The 20755-nt window shown below is 40.8% G+C and overlaps 1 protein-coding gene across 2 annotated transcripts in view; it reads right to left on the reverse strand.

Moving 5' to 3' along the window:
* Positions 1–20755, reverse strand: part of LOC310892031 (uncharacterized protein) — a 183137-nt gene that overhangs the window by 99091 nt on the left and 63291 nt on the right. The window lies entirely within an intron of this gene.

Here is a 20755-nt window from a genome sequence, read left to right on the forward strand (position 1 = left end):
CTGCATTATGATGCTATGTACCCAACTCAGCAAATTTACCCATTTCATTAGAAGTTGTATTTTTGATGGAATATTGTCCCGGCAGGTTTTCTGAGCCAGCCTCTGCTATTGCATGTTTACAGAAAGACAACAAATAGAGACAGAGTGGCTTTTGGGTGACGAAATGCATATGCAGGCAGTGGAAGATATGTTTGGAACCACTATTAATAAATGATTAACAAAGAACTAGAATTAAGAGTTCAGCTGATACGAATGTGCATTCGTATGGATTTATGAGCACACTTTTATAGGATGTGTGTGTGCAAGAGAGACAGGAGCGAGTTAAGGGCTATTTATATAAACACATAAAGAAGCACAGACCCTCGCATCGCAGAGTAACCCTCCCCATCGTGAGGAGAGGGTTAAGAAGAAATGACTTTTATTCCCTGTCACTCATGATGATTAAAGCACTTTTCTCTACAGCAGGCAATGCTGGCTGCCCTCACGCAGACTCCTGGAATGAGAACAGCTGCTGTGAATAAGACAGGGTGAGATTTTCAGACCCTCCGGGAGGCATGTGCTAGGGAGCCGCAGCAGTAACAGGGCGAATAATACAAATGAAAAAGATCTGGTAGGGTGGAGCTTTGCCAACAAGCAGTAGCAAGAAAGAGCTTACTGACAGTGGGGTGGGACAGGAACCCAGGCTAACAATAGAAGTGGGAACAAGATATTAGGAGCCCGGAGAATTGGCCGGAGTTTCACCAGATCCCATCTTGCTTGCCTCACTCCCCTGACACCTTCTGTAGGTGCTCTGGCCACAAACAAACTGGCTGGAAAAGCAGAAAGGATCCCAGTTAAGCCTAGCGATATTGATTCAAAAGAGGTTTTATAGCCATTTCCTTGGCTAGCTGCTCCTCAGCTACCTTCCCGTGTGATTCGAGAAAGCTTGCCAGATTAGAGTCAGTGAGACAGTGAGCTCCGCTTCTCTTTCTGTTTGTGTTAAAGGAAACTAGTGCTGTCCTCTGCCTGCAGCATTTCGAAGCCCAACAGTTTTAAGCTCTTTAGAAGGATCGGTCTTTACAGCGTGCTGTCCCAGGGACCTCCTGTAAGGCCCACATATAAAATAATGCAAAGTGTAGTCTATTAGTATAACAACCACAACCCTTTGTCACTAAGCTTCCGCTCTGCATAGCCTCAGGATAAGGTAAACTAAAGCAAGGTTTTACAAGACTCATCATTTAACCAGTTCTCCATCTCTTTATTTCTTATTATTTCTTTCCAGATTAAAATAAATAAACAAACCTCCAGTGTTCTGTTTAGACACACACACACACAAAAGAGAGAAATAAAATGGGTACTGCCCATTAAGCTAGAATTCCTAACTATCAGGAGTGATACCCCATCGAAAATAAGATCTGTAGCTCTGTATGCACTGCAGGGTGGATGCAGATAACAGAAGCAATAAAATGGAAAGAGGGATGTAAAAGGCTAAGGGAAAAAAACAGTAGAGCCAGTATAACTTTATATTCAGCTACAAATCAGGATCATGTAAGAAGCAATTATTTTCTCTACAGTCAAAATCCTAGTGTTGGAGATAACTTCAATGCAAGCTACAGAGTATTTAAAAAGAAAGGTTTGAAAGCCCACAGGGTATAAAAGCATTTGTATGATTTGAAGAGACACGACAGGCTTGCTTATCAGGATGATTTTCACCAAAAAAAAAAACACCTAATTTTTGAAGCATAAACCATGTGCCAAGTAAAAGCCTGTAATACCTCCCCTGTTTCTAAGAAAACACAGCTGACCTTCACGTCATTTGTACATGCATTCATCTTACATTTTAGAACAGAAGGCCAACGATATTGTAGTCATCTTTGAAGCTAAAAGTTTGTGTAGTTTTAATGCGTAGTACAGTCAGATCTCAGACTTGTCTATACATGATAACCTAAACATCCAAAGTAATGAACATAAACAATTATGTCTCTATTGACTGAAGTGTGTAACTATATAAAGAACATTTTCATCATTTCGCAATTTAGGCTTCTTAAACAGATAAATCTGGGCAAAAATGATTTTTATTACCAGAAACCATAGACATCACACCATATGTACTTTTAGCAATGTTAAACACAGGTCCTGTGATCCTCAGGAGGGGGCTTTCTGCAACTCAAATTGAGACACTGACTGCAATTTGCCCAACTCAGCCAGCCACAAGAGAGCAATCTGAAAGAAACTATACAGGTTATAGCAAGCCATACTGTGGACCAACAGACATGAGTTCTATCTCCTGATATCAAGAACGAGACAAAAGCTAGCTGTCATAAGAGACAGGCAAGGTTGGGCCACCTTTGAAACACAGTGCCATGAGGTACAATTGGACTTCTCTGTGCTGTCATGGACCCATCAGACATTGCTTTCTGCTCTTTTCTTGGGAACTTGGGCTTCCTCTACTCAGGCAACTAGAGGAAGAGCTCCAACCCTTTGTGGGTCTAGCAAATATTAATGATGGACATAAAGCTGTTGAAATAAACATGCTGAGAGGCATTATAACTTGTCTAACAGACCTCTCTGCTCTAACACTCAATATCAAACAAACTGGATATCGAACATACTGGACATCAAATACAGACAACCTGCACGAGGACAACTGGCCTCCCCATGCCCACCTTGGTCAACTCTGTCTTTCTGTGAGATATGCTATGCTGGCAGCTTACCCCGTTGCAGGGTAAAAATAAATGGCAGCAACTCAGGTAGCATCTTTGCATCATTAATATAATTCATTCCAGATGCTCTCAAATCTGTCCACAACCAATTTTCATAACATTCATCATTTTCAAGACAGATATTTTAAGAAATTAATAAATGGTAGGGATGCATTCTACCTTATTTCCAGCTTTTTCTCTGCTTCCAGGAGCTGAGGTTTAAGTGAAATAGCAAGCAGTAAGACATTAATCCTTTTGCAAGAGTGGGCAACACTGCCTACATGATTCTCTCTCCTGTATTTTGCACTTCAGAAGTAGCAGGTTACTTTACTTCAGCAGAAATCAAGATAAAAACAAAACAGACATCTTAACCTTAAACTACATGCACACGATACGTTAAACTAAAGCATGCTGTGATGGAACATCGCTGGTGTCCCAATAAAAAATTAATAAGACCCTCAGCTGTTTTTATGAAAACTAGGCAAAAATCAGAATCTTTTTCATTCTTTAAAAAAATAAAATAAAATACTTTTTTTTGTTTGTTTGTTTGTTTCCTGCTGCCAGTTTCTTGGGCAGAAAAATAGTATCCTGTCCCAAAGAAACTATGCATCCTTTCACATTCTGGGACCAGGAGAAGGACTCCACAACGTAAAACGTAAACCAGTTTGCATATGTAATCGCCGCTGGTTACCTGCTGGTCTGTCTACACATTCCTGGATGATGAACTGTCTAGGTGCCTCTTCCCTCTGCAAGCTAGAAGTCAGGCAACAACAAGGCAGAAACAGTCCCATGGATTTTGACTAGTTTGAAGAACCAAAACTCGTGCAAACAGGGAGATCAAAGTGCTCACTCACACCGAGGCAGCCATTCCTGGCATGATCCAGGTAAAAACCTACGGGTGGCATAGAAAGGTTAAGCTGCCAGGAGCAGGAAACATGATGAATGAACAAGAAAAACATGCAGCAGACAAGTTTACAAGTCTGGAAAAATCCTCCATCTGCCTTTTCAAGTGGTTCCAGCTTCTCATTCATATTAAAGATTATTTTGAACTGTGTTTCAACAGCATTGCTAAAACAAATTGCTTTAGGGAGCAGACATCCACTTTCCCAACCTCTGCTTGATGACTTGCAGAGAATAAATATTGGAATGCTACTGTCAGTTTAGAAGAAGCAATGCCATAAATGAAATAATGCACATTTTTTTAATCTCCCAAACATCCTGTTTTTCTGCAGTTATTTTTAATTTTAATACAAGCTGCAAAGAATGCCCTGTATGTGTGGCGTGCTTTCTTGTGATCTCACCAGGTCCTTGTCATTATAATCATGGAAAAAGTGGTTTAACTACATTCACTGAATACCAGCTTCTCAGCACCCACAGAGAAATCTGTATTAATATGCAGCAGCAAAATGGCAAAGCGCAGAACTCTATTTATCCAGGAGTGTTTGGCTGGAAGAAGGAGCTAGGCTTGATAATGAAATAGCAAACCTGATCTTTTACAGGCTGCGTGCTTCTACATGCCAGCCTCAATATATGACTAAAACTGTTTGGACTGGAAAAGTCACTCCATTTGCCCTCTATACTGCAAGCCGGGATGACTAATGATATCGCTGAACGCTGGATGAAAAATATTGTGCTGATGCAATCACACCTGGACTTCTGTGCCCTGTGCTGAGCACTGCCATTACCAAAGAGCTATTAGTAGATCAGAGGGTACTCAGAAGAAAGGGGAAAAGATGATTAAAGAGAAGGAGCAAGTGTCTTAGAAGGAAAGACTATGAGAGGTAAGTGGCAGTTGGCTAGGCTAACGTGAAAGAGGGACAAGTTATTTCTTGAAAGCCCTTGCCTGAACTCGCCACCTTATTTAGAGGATTTTTGCTGGGAAGGCGTCTCAGGGCAACGATCTCCTGGGGCAGCTGGCTTCCAGAGACAGGTTGTGTGTGGCCTGATTGCCCAGAGAGACCAGAATGCCAACAGAATTTACCAGCAGCAGCATAAGGTGATTTCCTCAACAGTAATGTGAAAAAGAAAACATACTTAAGCAACACATTGAGGGTCTCAAGCTAAGGCACATCCTTAAATTATCTAGGTCCAATTGCTGTTGAAATTTGTGAGAGCTCATCACCCAGCCAATTTGGAGATTGTTTGCTGTTCTGACTGAAACCCTTGAAAGAATAAATGCTGTTGACTTTATCCGGACCTGCATTCCCCAACGCCTAAACGCAAATAGAAGTTGAGTTACTTCGGAATTTTGAGTTACTAATTCAGTTAATTTCCATACTTTTGAAGATACTACTGTGCACAATTTCTTACTGAAGGGAAGAAAGGTAGAAGTCATACACTACAAGTTCTTCAGCAAAGTGTTCAATACAAAGAGTACTCAGAAAAAAAAGGAATGACTGAAAATAACTAAAACAAGTTCAGTGCCAATTACTTTATGGCAGGAAGTGTAAAGCTTTAGAGGAGACCACCTCTACATCAGGGAATTAGAGACTGATGACTGACAATAATTAAAACTGAGATCAAATGCAATACACCTGAGCGATGAACAGGAGCCAGCCCTACCCAAGGTACCTGCAGGTGAAGTCCCATACACTGCTCAGCAGTGCAGGGAGCAAAGAGAAGCCAGGCGTAGGCCCACTGCAATCTCCAGGAGACCCAGTCTGGCTTTGGCCACGTTGTCCTGGGTAGAAACACATAGTTCAGACACTCTGGACAAGTTCTGTGAGCATCACCCTGCTCCCAAGGTATAGTAAAGCAACAGGACTAGCTGATAGTGGAATTTAATAGTAACCTTTTTTTTTTCTTTTTTCTTTAGGAACTAGTGAAAAGCAAAAATGTCTAGAGGCATTCAGAAAGATACCTCTTAACAAGGGATTATTTATCCCTTCAAAAACAAAGCACCAAAGGCACAAACATCGCATAGAGAGTCCCAGAAATATGGTAGCTAGACCAAAACACATAAAACCAGCGTGGGGGATGAGCTTTACCCTAAATTTTCAACAATCCCTCTGTATCAGGCGATATGATGCCAGTGGTACATCTGCTACATAAAATAATATATATATACTGTCCTGGGGAACGTAACGTGAGTGTCAGCTGCCATCATGTGTCATGCATGCCGTGACAACAGGATGCATAACAGGGTTTGAGGCAAGGCTTCTGCCTTCTGATCTCCTACCACAGTTCAAGAGCCTGGCTACTATATTCCCTCCAAAATCTGAGACAAAACGCCATTTCAAAGATTTCGTGATGGAAAGAGAGGGCTCGTATTTAACAACTAACTATTTCAGTCAATCTGAGATTTCTGATCACCTTTACATTTACTTCCATCTCCTCATACCTCTGCCTTTACACGATTACAAGTCCCCTCACCTGATATTCTTTTCTAGGTGGAATAAACCAGGCCTCCTCGCATCTGTTCTTCATATTCCACTAAGCTCTCTGACTGAGAACATTTTCCCCTCCTTCTCCACACTTGGCATCTCTGTTTTTCAATGAGAGCATCTTTATATGTGATGTTCTCTTTGTAAGCTTTCACCTTTAATAACATATTGGCAGCCAAGGAATTTTCTCAATTTCTTTTTTCTTGGTTTTTCTTTCCCATCATACCCTACAAAATCTTCACCTTTATCATTGTTTTAAGTCCTGTTTGCTTGCCATCGGAAAGATTCCTACCTTCAAGTCAAGTTAATAATGGGTGGATAGCTGTAGCACAGGTAATCTTTATTTTAAAAGCGTGTATACATTATGCATAACTCATTCCCCATAATTATACAGAGTGCTCTCATTTCTGGAAATGACTGGTCTTCTTATTCTATCTAGAAATAATAAGATACTTTACAGTAGGCTCCCCAGGCTGCAGAAACAGCACTGTATAGAATGTACTGATAAACTTACAAGAAAGCCTCCTCAAATGAGTTCCCATTTAAGTTACTGGGAAATGAGATGTAGAGAAAACAGTCTCCTTCAGCACAGTGCCCACCAATCTTGCTCTATTAATAATGAAGGGCTTTGCACCGCCTCCTTTTCTCATCTCCTTTTTCCCCACACACCTGAGTTTGCCCCCTCCAATTGCCTGTTGGCACCAGCCTTGGGCACCAAAATCTCTTAATCGTATCCCATTTACCTTTTTTCCTGTTGTCACTATGAAGGGAACATCCTCTACAATGTGATTCATAACAACACTCCCTTGTCTTTCTCCAGTCAGAAAGTCTCCAAGAGGAATTATTTTAGAAATCAGTCAGCTGGTGGGCTATCATTTTGCCTCTCTCTCTTTTTTAAAATAAATAAATAGCAGAATTAATACCATCTGACTGTACTGGTAACTTCTGTCCTCCATAGGCAAACTGCCTGCCATTGAAAGGCTGAGAAATAAGGTGTTGAAGCATCTGCATCTTGAGGGCTCACAGACAGAGCAGGAGGCTCTGCATCTGAACACCCAGCTGGGCACAAGCACAGCAAGGGACATTTGGCTGCTCGCTTGCACGTGCCACACTGACATGCCCCCAGGCCTACTTGTGTCGACCTAGCAGCTTGCAGCTCTCAGCCTCTGGCTGTTCACACACTCGGCTCTCAGGCATGATGTTCTCTTCTAACAGCCCCGCCTGTTTTTTCCAAAGGAAAGTGCTGGGGTACCTCAATTCCCCAACAAACAGCAGTCCCCACCAGGATGGTGTTGCTAATCTGTAATCGTGATGGCTCCGGTCCAGTCTGTCTCGCTCTGGTAAAACAGCTTTGACACTGCATGTATCTGGGACTCTTACTGACAGTGTGATCATATCACAACAGCCCTGCCAGACACTTTACCAATGTCAGAAAGCAGTCAAGGAACATTAGTAATCAAAATACATACACACACACACATAAAACTGCTTTCCTTGGCCTAGGGGCTGAAGCCCTCGCCCATGTGGATCACCCTAGATTTGCCCCAAGTAGCACAAAGATTATTTCACAAAGCCATCCCAAAGCTTTTTATCATCAGTTTCTAGTCTGATTTAGGACTATCATTAATGTAAATCCCCAATTCTAACTCAGTAGTAAGAGCACGTGGACCCACCAGTTCAGGACTCTTTCACCACTGACCTGTTTGATAAAGAATAGGATGAAATGATCTTATCTTATGTCACTGTCATCCCCAGAGTGCTCATGATTCCTCAAGCCTCATGCATGTGATCCAGATATATTTACAAACAAATCAAATACAAAGGTACTTTGTTGTGAAAGCTGCATTTGTCCTGCAAACTGCATTTTTTTCAAGGCAGCGCACTATATTGATCAGCCTCTGCCAGAACACATGAATCAAGCCTCATCAAAGCCTCAGCACAAAATGCAACACAACATCACAGTTGTCACAGCTTGATGGGATGCTTTATTCAGCCAAGCAATCACATGGGGAATTCTGAAAAATGCTTTGCTGAAGACAACTGGGTGGAAAACTACGGGTTAATGAAACACATGCACCTACCTGCTGTCAAATTCCAGCCTGTTTCTGCTCTCCTCAGTAATTCTATCAATTTATTACCTACGACAATTCACACTAACCTGCAACTCTGAGAGTAGACACTATTAAATATGATATGGGAAAGAATCCATAAGGTGATATAAATATCACATTTCTTGTTCATTTTTACTGCAGCATGACTTGGCCTCTCCTCTCTGTAATGGTTTCCCTACATCCAACCAGACTGAAAACAAAGAACTGCACAGCAGAAAACCCTCGCACAGCAAGATCCACAAGAAAATGTCAAAAGAATGATCAATGCATTTACCTGGAACACCACCTGGTGAACGAAATAATGATATATTTGGATATCAGGTAATAACACGTTGCATATAACTGCATGCTTACTATTGCCAGGAAATTAAATGATTTTCTGCAATATTTGTAGGGGTGTCACATAAACCATTTTTCCCGTGGAACTCATGGATATTAGAGGAGAAATGAGGTGAAGACAAAAATCTAAAACTGAATTGTATGTGAAACCATCAGCTGTAACTTCGAGAGCTACTTAATGACTTCTTGGTTAAACAAGACTTCCATATTTTCTAAGTATTTTCTAAGCATTTTCTGTGTGTTGCATTCTTTGTTCTCAACATGCATGGGTATCAAGGCTCCCTGAAGAGTAGCAGAAACCAATCAGAAGCCAGTCAGGGCTTTTTTTTTTTCTTTTTTTTTTCCTTTTCTTTAGAGAAGCCTTAGACCAGTCAGCTGTGTGCTCGTCCACAGAGCAGCCCCTTTGCTTCCAGTTCTCTCCAGGGACCATGTGGGCAGAAAGTAAAACACAGACCCTCCTGCAACCTTCCCCTCCCCCACTATACAGAGAGGTACTCAACCCTTTCAGTCTAGTTTTCCTTTCAGCTTCATTGACATAACAGGATGCATTGGTTATTAGCCCATGTCCCCTTAATGGCAGCTATTTCTACTGAACCTGTTTCATTTGAATGCTTCAGGCATTCATTTACTCTGAGACCTTGGGATATCCCTTCAGCCCAACCTTCTACACCCTACCTCCAAGCCAGCAGCAGGCAAGAGGCGTAACTGTAGCTCTGGACCATGAACAGCTGCATCATGCAGTGTGGTGCTAAGTCGTAGCCCTACAGCATCTGATATTTAGATGAAGTTTTTGAGCTACAAATCAGAGATGATGCTATTTTGCACATCCCCTTTGGAAGTGCTGCATCCCTGATAGACGCAAGCAAAGAATATGACCCTAAATTTTAAAGCAAGGAGAATTGGAAACCCATCACTTAATTTAAGTGGCAAACTCCACTCATTCAGAGAGAGGAAGGCTGGCCGATCCAGAGGTTACGGTGCTGGCTGTCACTGTGGCAATAAGTACCTTAAGAAGCCACGTTTAAATCAGTGGTCTGCATGGGTCTGAGATCCCTACCTCAAAGATGGTATAAGATGCCTACTTCAGAGCTGTGTGGGACATTAATTTGAGCTGGGTTCGTCCTCCTCAATTCACTTATCATCTAGTGCAAGAAAGAGCAGCTCAGCTGTGATCCATAAATATCCTGACCTTTACATTGGGTGCTTGGAAAGAACGGGATTTCCATATTAAATAATTGACATGTACCCACTACCGGAGGGAAGGAATTCATTCCTGTTCTGTGTTTGCGCAATGCTTAACACAACAGCCAAAAAACAAAAATGCAAATAAACTGAATAGAAAATAATACTCTGGAGAAGCTTACAAAACTTAAATGACAGATAGGTACAGACCACAGGTGACCGCAGAGGTCCTTCCTTCTAGCTAAGAGATGAGCACTCTGTCAAATAAATAAATAAATAATCAGGGTAAGAGAGACAGAAACAGAGGATTCAAACCTAATCAACGCAGCAGAATTCATTGGTAGTCAGGATAGATAGCTATTCCCTCTGACAAGAAGTGCCTCAAGTTTCTCTTTAAATGAGTCAGGAATATGCTGGCTGCACCTGAAAGTTTTAGGGATCTTGAATATTTTTAAATTTGTTGTAGATTCATAAAGAGAAATCATGCAAAGTTAATTTGAACTCGCGAATCCCCACATCTGAATTATTAGTTAGTATTTAATATTTGAAATGGAAGACTTTCAAAGATTGTTGCAACTTTGAAGGAATATGAGACTGAATCCACTTAAAACCTACTCAAGGGTAAACAACCTCTTAATTATGAAAAAAGTACAAATACATTTTTTCAGTAATTTTGTGGTTTACTCTTATCTCCAGCTATACGTACGCAAATACCCACATGGTTTGAATGGAACAACATTAAAATGAAGAAAAAGAAGTTAACACAACCAATGGCTGATATCTCCATATGCAATAGTTATAAAATGTATTAGAAGTACAAAACCAAAACATCTTTTTAAATTTGAATGGGTGTAATTTTGTGAAATTTACCGGAAGACAAAATAATGTTTCCAAAAAGTTACTACAAAACCATAGCAAAGCCAATTTCAGAAATCCAGTACATTCATTTTGTGCCATATCAATAGTTTATTTTTCAGGCAGACATTATCAAAAGCTGAACATGTAAGGGGCACATCTTTTTATCATTAAATCAACAAAGAAATATTCTTCTTGGATCTATTGTATTAAATACAGGAGAATGTGCTAAATAAATTCCAACAGACATGCATACATTTTCTAAATTCTCAATTTACTTAAAGATAACGATATCTCAAAAAATCCCTGGAGATTTTTATACTTGTCATACATGCAGTTCTTCATACCGTGGAAGAAAATATTTGCTCTAGAAGCAATTTCAGAGCTGCCAAGCATATACCTAAAACAGAGATAGCAGACAAGAACATACAAGATCTGGGCATTCACACAGAATTTTTCTGACTTTGGAAAACACGGCTGGTTTGTCCCATTGCTATATTGATAAAATACTTACATTACCGTTTTTCAGGGACAGGCTAACACATTAACATTAGAGATGATATTTAGCTCTAACGAAACCATGGTAAAGAAATATCATCAAAGCTACCTCTTGACAGCAGGAATGTACAGAAATTGTAGAATTTGTTTAAAATGTGGCTTACACTATGAAATTAACCATTTGAAAATTCTATGCTATCATATGCTTTTGTGCTACATCTTAGTGAGCTGCTAAACAGTTGCTGTTTTCAGGTAAACTTGAATTTCAGAGTTGATTTAATTCATTCCTTGGAATAAAGGGTTTTTGTATAAATATAAAGATGCAATTACTGAGAAAGGTAGAAACGCAGAGATTTATGTACATAATGCTTCTTCTGAAAGACAAGACGTTTTCCTTAGTAATTTTCCTCTTCCCAGCTGCATAGCACCAAAATGCACTTTTTTTTTTTTCCCCTCTCCAAAACAAACTCTCCTAATTCAGGTTTTAAGGAGAAGTTTGGGTGTGGAGGGCTAAGCAGACAGCTAAAAATTGTAAAGTCATTTCTCGAGGGCAAAGACAGAAGCATGACAGCCATTTATCTACAACTTTTCCCGACCATGTTTAAATAGACCACTTTGTGTAAATGGATGAGACTTTTAATAAACATCCTCAAAATACATAGAAAACAGGTAAAGAGAATTTGCCCAGGGATACCCCTACTGCTAGATGAATTCTAGAAGTGGTAGTGTGAGCTACTATATAGGAGCACACTATATAGTATATACTATATACACTATAGGAGCACACTATATACCTCCAGTGATTCAAATAACGTTGCCAGCAGAGTACAAAAGAGTCGGGCTTTTTCGCAGACCTAGTGATTATAAATAAATAAATAAGAATAACAGCAAAGGCATGCTTTCACATCCACAGCTTGATGACAAAATACATGGGGCTACCCTGACAAAATATATGGGGCAGGTACAGGAAATGTTATTTATTGTCAGGGCAAATTACTATGCAATTTATCCCAGCAGTTACACCAAAGTTTCCTACAAGGCAATAGCATTATTGCAGGTGCCGCAGGTACTGCCAGTTAGTTCCCAAACAGAGAAGATACACTGATGAGCACTAAGCCATATAAAGTGATATCCAATTATATGGCAAAGGATATGTGCCAGTTCATTTTCCTTTGACATTCCTTGCCTCATCATCAGATGAAAGTTCCTGCTTCTTTGCTTCCAGCCTTCCCCGAATTCTGCTACTGCAGGTTGCCCCCACCTGTCATCCTCACTTGAACTGGCTGCGAGGTGCACTCAGGCAATTCCACGCGCTTGGTGCAAAAGGGCAGCCTTTCACCTATGGTCTGCCTAAGTAATTGGCAGGATATAGAGATACAGAGAGCTGGCACTGCTTTTCTGCATGGTAGCTGAATTTCACTTGGGCAGAAGCCATTGCCTCCCTTTGCCAAGCCCTATTTGAGGGCTTTCAACAATTGTTTCCAGTTTGCACACCCAAAGGTTGCAAAAGCTATGCTCTTCATTATTATGGAAAATTAGCTTTCCCTGTTGGAAAACAGTGCTCTTTACTAAGGTCAAAACCCACTTGGACAGCAAAACATTAAAAAAAAATAATATATATATATATAAGCATTCCTGAGATAACAGTAATAGCAACGCAGAAATTGTTCTTTTTAGCCTAGGTGCTAACATATTATTTCACAAGACACTATCACTTGGTGATAATGCTACTTCCATCGTATATAGTGATTAATGGTAATTGCTTTTGTACTTCAGTATTTTTCACAGAACACTTTGGGTTCCAGTGAATACATCAGTGTCCCATTGCTGTAAACACTCTCCTTACAACTATGCATAACTAGATACAAGGCAGCCAGAGATAAGTATTTCATTCATCCTTTTGATTTTTGTGGGAGATAAGTTCTAGATTTTTGTTTGTTTGTTTGTTTTCCTTTGAAGTGCAGGAAGAAATAATTCTAGAACTCCCCCAAGAACTAGCCATGAATGGTAGTCTAAGTTTTCATAATGCATCTACAGTTCCAGTTCCTTGTTAAGATTGGTTTAGTGTTAGGCCTGTAATCAAATAATACAATTTCTTTGGCATTCTCAGGACTTCCTAGTAATACAGAATGTCATAGTTTGTGGGACTAAGAAAAAAGAAAAATACCTTTTCTGTTTTCCACAAGAACCATTTTATCCCCCGAGCCTAAGTCATCCCATTACCCTCAGATATCCCTTATGTAATGATTCACATAAAAGGATCATAGTTTTATAAGCCTCCCTTCAATTGGCTTATGCCTTTAACTCTTGTTCTCTCTTTTGTTTCCTCAGTTCTCCTGTATTTTTAAATACATCCATCACCCCAATGAGTCTCATTGGAAGGATAGTGAAGTACAACAAAGGTTTCCCTAGGGAGGTGTTGGAGTCTCCATCACCAGAGTCTTTAAAAACAGGTTAGACAGTATCTGCCAGAAACAGTTTATGCATTGCTCATCCTGCCTTAAGGCAGAAGGACAGACTACATGATTGTTCCTACACCACCTAAAGATTTATGAAAACAGTAATCTCGTATTTCTTTAGATTAAAGAATTAAGGTTGTAGAGTCTATGATATTGCAACAGTTCCTATTACCATACTATAGATAACACTACCATCTTGGATATGTTAGTGAAGCAGTTGTTCTGTAAGAGTTGACTTTGAAAGCAACGATTGCATAAGGCTGAAATGCCCTCCTGCTTAAAGAAAGTGTTCAGAATGAATTAGGTCCTGCTAAAGGACTAAAAGGACCAATATAGGATTATAACGGTCTGAAGATCTTCCACTGATGATGTGATTTCCTTCTGTGCTGGGAGCCCACCAGCCTTCAAAAGAGGGCTACCATGGGGCTGACTGCATATAACCTATATGATCATCATCTGCAAGGTAAGAATTTCATAAAAAGCATGCTGGAGAATAACTACTGTTCTGTAGTAGCTTCCTGATGTTATATGATACCATACAATTCATATAAATTAATACAAATTAAGTAACAGTCTTTCTGTAGGAACCTGTTTATCATAACCTGTTACTACTATGACAAAATATTGACCTAGTGACCACAGAGAAACAACACCAGCCTTAAATTCAGCAGTGAAAAGCTGACATTCCATCTTCAGATTCTCTACTCAGTTCAAATCAAAATGCCAAGAGGGATGTGATTCCAGAGAAGGTGTTGGATTGTTGCATACGATATTATAAATGCAACCATGCGTTTGTATGTCAAAAACAAACAAAAATACAACAAAAACACACACACAAACACTAAGGAAACGTAGGTACAATGTTATTTATGCCATACATACATGCCATACTGTATGTTTCTGCTGCTTCTTTACCCCAAAAAATTCACACTGTAATTTGATGCAAGGCAAGTAAAAAGACCTTTTTTTAGATAACAAAATCCCTTATTTGAAATTTTTACCACAGGTGACAAAAGAGTCAGACTTTTGTGCCTTATACACATACACACTTTTAGAGAAAAGGTCTCCAGTTTCTTTCCCCCCCATCAATTATGTAAAAGGTCAGAGTTTTCCACAACAATGTAAAAAGCTTTTGTATAACTCTTTCTGCAGATGGAATGATATACTCTATAGACTGAAGAAACAGGACCCCAACAACAATATTTTCAGCCAGAGTGCCTAAGGTTGTTCAGGAACAGAGGTCTTTAAATGCTCAAAGTTATGTGGGTATAGTAGTACTGATTTATGTATTTATTTATTGCTTGTCAGACAATATTAATTAGCTGGAACAGAGACTCTCAGAATTAGGTACACATTATTCTCAGCAAGGATGTCTGCAAAACCCATGTCTGGTCCTTCAGCTGAAGAGCTTGTTCAGTTGCCTCACCTACTCCTCACAGAATGGGTCTGCGTCTGGCTCACCTTGAGGTCCTAGCTAGTATTGCATTGGGGTTTCTCTAGTCAATAAACAAATAAAAAATGAGAGACAGCCATACCAGGGTAGTCAATAGAGAAAATCAGGGATCATTTTTCTCTTTGTTATGTTTAAGCTAGAAAGGACTACAAATATTGAATCTACAGCATGATTATTAGGGCATTTGGGAGACCGCAATTCAAGAGGAATTAGAGAGATCTATGCCTCTTTCTACTGCGTGTGCCTAACCTCTAGCCAATTTGTTAGTCTGGATTAAACCCCTTTTCCTAATCCTCAAATTTCACATACCTCTTTTCCCTTGTCATTACTTTTCATGTGAATAATTTCAGACAGTCTCCCTTTGATTCTGCCTCAGGAGGCAAAGAACAACACGCTAACATTTTTTTAATAGAAAGAAGTCTTGTTTTCATGAACTCAAGGCTATTTCAGAAATAAATTTAGGCTCATACTCATGGATATTCACCAATACTTACAGGCATCTATTTAGTTTTAGGGATACCTTTTAAATACATTTCATTTTGCTTTTTCAGATCCCGAGGTAGACAGACTGCACAGAATCCCATGTATCATCTTTGAAGGGTTGAAGGGCAGCTGGGATTTACTCAACAGCAGCTAATTGGGATCTCTGCTTTTAGACTTCAGCTGCATCCTTCTGCCAATATAATTCTTTGTGTCATCCAGTAAAGCCATCAGAATGTCAGGAGAGATTAATTTGCTTCCTCAAGATTAAAGCAGTGAACACATCAATTTAATCCAAAGTTTTGTGAGATAGTCTCTTAATCATCATCAGGGAAGAAGGGTAATGCTCTAATAAGAATTTTATAATCACTAAGCAAAAGGTGAAAAAAAAATGACTATTTTCCAGTTTGGCAGGTTTGCAAATAGCTCCTGATAAGAACAAACAAAGTGTTTTTACTGCTTTTTATCAGTGCTTCACTTCAACGCATCAGCCCTGCTTTGTCAACAGGAATAACTCAGCTGAGCCCTAGAAATGTGACTCTCTGAATGCTCACATCTCCACCAGGAAACCCTCTCCCAGTGCTTTATGACAGCAAGCGGATTGCTCTGGTATTCTGTCAGGTAAATATATAAGGTACGAGAGCCCTGAACTTTGAATCATAGAGGTATCCGCTTCTGTCTACCCTGGAGCTGATGACATCTTGCATTAGCGTGGCAGGTTGGGAAATGCAGGCTGCCAGGTGGCTTGCAGGACCTCCTCTGACCCCATTCCACGCTGCTGTTTGGCATGAAGGACAGGCGGCCTTCTCGCTGTCACGCAGATCAGAGAACACTATATATCATAACACAGAAGGGGAATGAATCTGAAAAAGTTTGAAAATTTATTTAAACTTTTTTTTTTATCCCATTGTACACTGCAAAGATTACTCTTCCGTTTCTTTTCCCCCATCCACATTGTTTCTGCTCACTGAAATCCTTCCCTACCAGAACTGTCTCCAACTCACTCCACTCTTCCACCCTGCTGACATACCTACATCTGCAGAGAAAAAAAGACACTCTCTGTGCAAACAGAGAGTTTGCAAACAGCACACCGATCGATCCCCAATAGCTCCTCCTCCTCCTCTCACTCACAGCATAGTCTTCACAGCACTCTGAGTAGACTTTGAACAGGAAAAAACACAAGCAAACCATCCGTGGTTTGTCTTCTGAACTGTTTATCTGTGCCAAATTAATATTGACGAATATTTTCGTACCTGGGGATCCTGTATTGCTCGGCCTAGTCAATCATAAACTTCAGTGGTTTGTTTTTCCCCTTGGAGGGCTTCCTTGCTGAATAAGAGAGAGGGTTTCTAAAACCTGGAGCCAGCCTCATGGAAGTTACAGATCAATAGTGCTGGCGTGAAGCAGCTTGGTGCTGTGCAGAAGCCCCACTCTTCTCTGCCGCTGCATCTCAATTATGCTCTGTGACACACCTGCTGTCCTAGTCCCGCTTTTCCCCTGAGGCAAGCCTGCTAATGTGCTAATTTATACGGTGCCTAACAGGGGATTTGGAAGAGAGGCCTTAGAGACTCATTTTCACCTGGTGCCTTATTAGGGATTTGAGCCCAATTCGCAGGAGATGAAAAGCCAATGACTATAACTCATTTGCGTCATTTAGTTCTCAATAGGTAGCCAGTTAGTGCATAATAGACTTGCGATGACTTTGTGCAGGTCATTTCCTTTTAACAGATGTTCCTTTGTGAAGTTGCTAGCCCGTAACAGTTCTGTGGGTTCTCTTTGCACACATTCAGGAGATATTTATTCCTTTGTCATTAAACAAAATCAAATTAATTACAAGCTAATATCAAAAAGGCAACAATTACATATTTTGCATTTCTACAGTATTTCTGTGGATTTCACATTCTCAAACGTTTAGACGTAGCCTGGCTGCACAGAATAGAGCTCTGACTGTTTTGTTAATGATAAGAGAGACAAAGAAAGGCTTGGCCATGCTTGTGAGGATTCTGAAGCCCCTCTGCCACCAGAGAATCACAGAACAGCTGAAGCTGGAAGGGACCTCAGGAGATCCTCTGGTCCCCTGCTTAACACAGTCAGCTAGAGCAGGTTGTCCACGACCAAGTCCAGTTGAGTTTTGAACATCTCCAAGGATAGATTCCGCAACCTCTCTGGGCAGTCAAAGTAGTGAAAACCCACCCTCACAGAGAAAAAGGTCTTCTTATGTTTAAATGGAATTTCTTGATTTTTGTTTTGTGATGGTTTCTCTTTGTCCTTTCACTGAGTATCCCTGAAAAAAGTCTGGCTTCATCTTCTTTACACCCTTGGTGCACACCAGGACCCCCAGGTCCTTCTCTGCAAAGCTGCTCTCCAGCAGGCTGGTTCCCAGCGTGTACTGGTGCATGGGGTAATTCCTCCCAAGGTGCAGGGCTTTGCACATCCCTCTGTTGAAGTCCACGAGGTTCCTCTCTGCCCACTTCTGTTCACTTATCTAGTCTGTTCTTCATCATTTTTTCCTACAAAGATGTTACAAGAGACGGCATTGAAAGCCTTACTGAAGCCAAGATAAACAACATCTCTCACCAAGAGTCATCACGTCACAGCAGGCTACCAGGTTGGCCAGGTGATATTTCTCCTTCATAAATTCATGCTGACTACCCCCAGTCACGTTCTTGTTCTTCACACGTTTAGAAATGCTTTCCAGGATTACTTGCTCCATCACATTTCAGTTCACAGTCCCACTCAGAAATAGGCCCACATTTCTTCTAGGTTTCCTTTTGCTGCTAACGTACTGATAGAAGCCTTTCTTGTGTCCTTCATGTCCACCACCACACTTAACCCCATGTGGATTTTGATATTCCTTACTTTATCCATGTGTATTTGGACAGTGTCTCTCTATTGCTCCCAAAGTCACCTGTCCCTGCTTCCACCTCTGGCCTGCTTTTTTTTTTTTTTTTAATACTTTAAATATTCTGAAGTGCTAGTGCTACACACCTTTGTATCTTAAGGAATGATAATAAGAATTAAAGGTATTTAGACAACTTTGCAGAGTGGTTGTCTTAGCCCCTTGGGATGGAATTTACTCTATCCAGTTTTAATGACCAGAAAGACATGTATCCAACCTAAGTTAGTCATCCCCTGAAATTAATCTTAAAGTGATGAAAAGTCTCCTGGAAGTGACTATCTCTCCTGGCTGAGCACAGAAACCCAGAATAGATATATACAGTTTAGACTACAAGTCTCTTTTTCAGATGACTAAAACAAATTCCATGCTTCAAACCACACTGTCCCATTCCGAGAAGCCAATAAAGATGATAAAACCATTATGTGTAGATTTGTGTTATTGTGCAATGACTAACAGGCACACATGTCCAGGTGCTGGAGAACTCACCACCAGAGGTGGAAGTCCCTTATTTCTGTGAACTTTCGCAACGTAAGCCCCTAACCATGGAGCACTGCTGTATCAAAAATGGAGATGTATAGAGTTCTTTTGTTCTTTTGTTTTTTTCTCTTATTTTTAAAAAGAAGTTACAACACCTTGTAAAGCTACAACTGCCCATTGGACAGAAGTGCCTTGTGATTAGTGCTGCCGACAAATACAAAATATTGAAGCCAGTAAGAACAGCAGGTGGGCTGTCAATGCATTACATGGACTTAGACACTTCTAACCTGTCAGCTGTTAGGCTGGAATATATGTAGTCTTCAGTTGGGCCAAAATCTGATATTCTTGCAACATAAAAAACTATTTAGCTTTATTTGCCCTTCATTTGTAAATCATATTTCTAGGTCAAGAAAAGCATTGTTAGAAATACAGCTACACAAATGTACAAAATGATATCACAGGTAAGGCTGGTTTTACTCAGGCAACAGGTGTAACAGCCTACAGCAAACACATTACTGAAATCAGCAGAACTTGCTGACTCCTTCATACCTTTAAGAATCTGGCTCAAAGTGACTTCAGAAGGTCACTCGCAGAGTCAGATGCAGAGCTTGGAGTAAACTCCCAGGGGTTCAGTGTCAACTCTTCTGCTTCACCTCTAGTACAAATAAATCCACTGGTTGCTTGTATCAGCAGGCCAGGGAACTACCCCTCACAGGGCTGCAGAAGCAGCATTTAAATCTTTCAGGATTTAGCTACTTAACAGGCAGTGGGAGGCTGGCGAAAAGCCTCATCCCTGAACAATGCATGGGACAGAGGAAGATGAGCTCAATACTTTGAGCCAATCCAGTCTTCAACTGGTGAAAGTTCAGAAAACTGCTGCCCAGGAGATAAGGCATTTTTTATTGTTAAAAAACAACACCACAGTCACATTTCTTCCACTGATATCACACATTGGAACAACAAGTAGTTGATAAAAAAGAAAAACTATCCCTAGTGATTAAGTTGTAATGAAACCACAGTGATCACAACATTTAAGTTATTCAGAATTCAAACCCGCCCATCGGAGGTGAGGAGTCAGATGCTTTCAAAATCCCAGGGCTTAGCGAGAGTAGAAGTGATCCGCACAGAAAATTTAATATTTTCATTAACTTCTGATTTTTGTTCTCTGAGGACCATTAACGCTGTGTATTTGGACAGCACGGGTCGGTGCCCACAATTTCAAGCAACTCAAGAGCTTTCTCTAATAATCTCAAATTATCCAATCTGTTCCCCCTTGGTTTGAACCCCAGGGGTGACAACAGCCTTAAGCACCTGCTGTTAACAGCTAGCACAAAATGGTGAAGTCTGAGGTTGTTCCAGATCTTTCAGATGCACAAACCTGACAAAGATCTTAATGGAGCCGGGATTTTGCATTTGCCACATTCTCCTGTCTGGAGAGGCAGATAATGCAGAAGTGCAGCCCGGGCACCAGGCAGGGGCACGACCAATTTCAGAGGAGATTGTAATAAACGAGGGCTTTAGTTTATCATTCCCCACAGGCTGTTGTGCTTAGCTGCTGCCACTCAGGTCTCAAGGTCTGTGAAATCATGACACTGCCGTGATGGCCACCCATCCTCATGTTCAGCAGCATAGCAGCACATCTGCTGCAGTGGCACATCCACTGCGCTGACCTTGGTGGCCCAGGGCTCACGCTGCAGCCAGGCTCTGCTTCCAGGCAGGCTGGTGCAGTGCCCCGGGGCTGGGCTGTCCGCAGGCAGAGCTGGGAGCTCGGTTCAGCAGACCTGGCCTTGCCGAGACCTTGCAGGAGCAATTTTGGGCAGCGGAAAATAGCAACAGTGCTGGGACCCAACTTAGGCTCTTAAATAACATGGCCAGTCCCCCTAGCCTTCTCTATCATGAGAGAAGAAGTGATGCTACTGGGGGCACTTCAGTGTGGGA

The sequence above is a fragment of the Anser anser genome, assembly GCF_964211835.1.
Source record: "Anser anser genome assembly, chromosome: 1".
Taxonomy (NCBI): Eukaryota; Metazoa; Chordata; class Aves; order Anseriformes; family Anatidae; genus Anser; species Anser anser.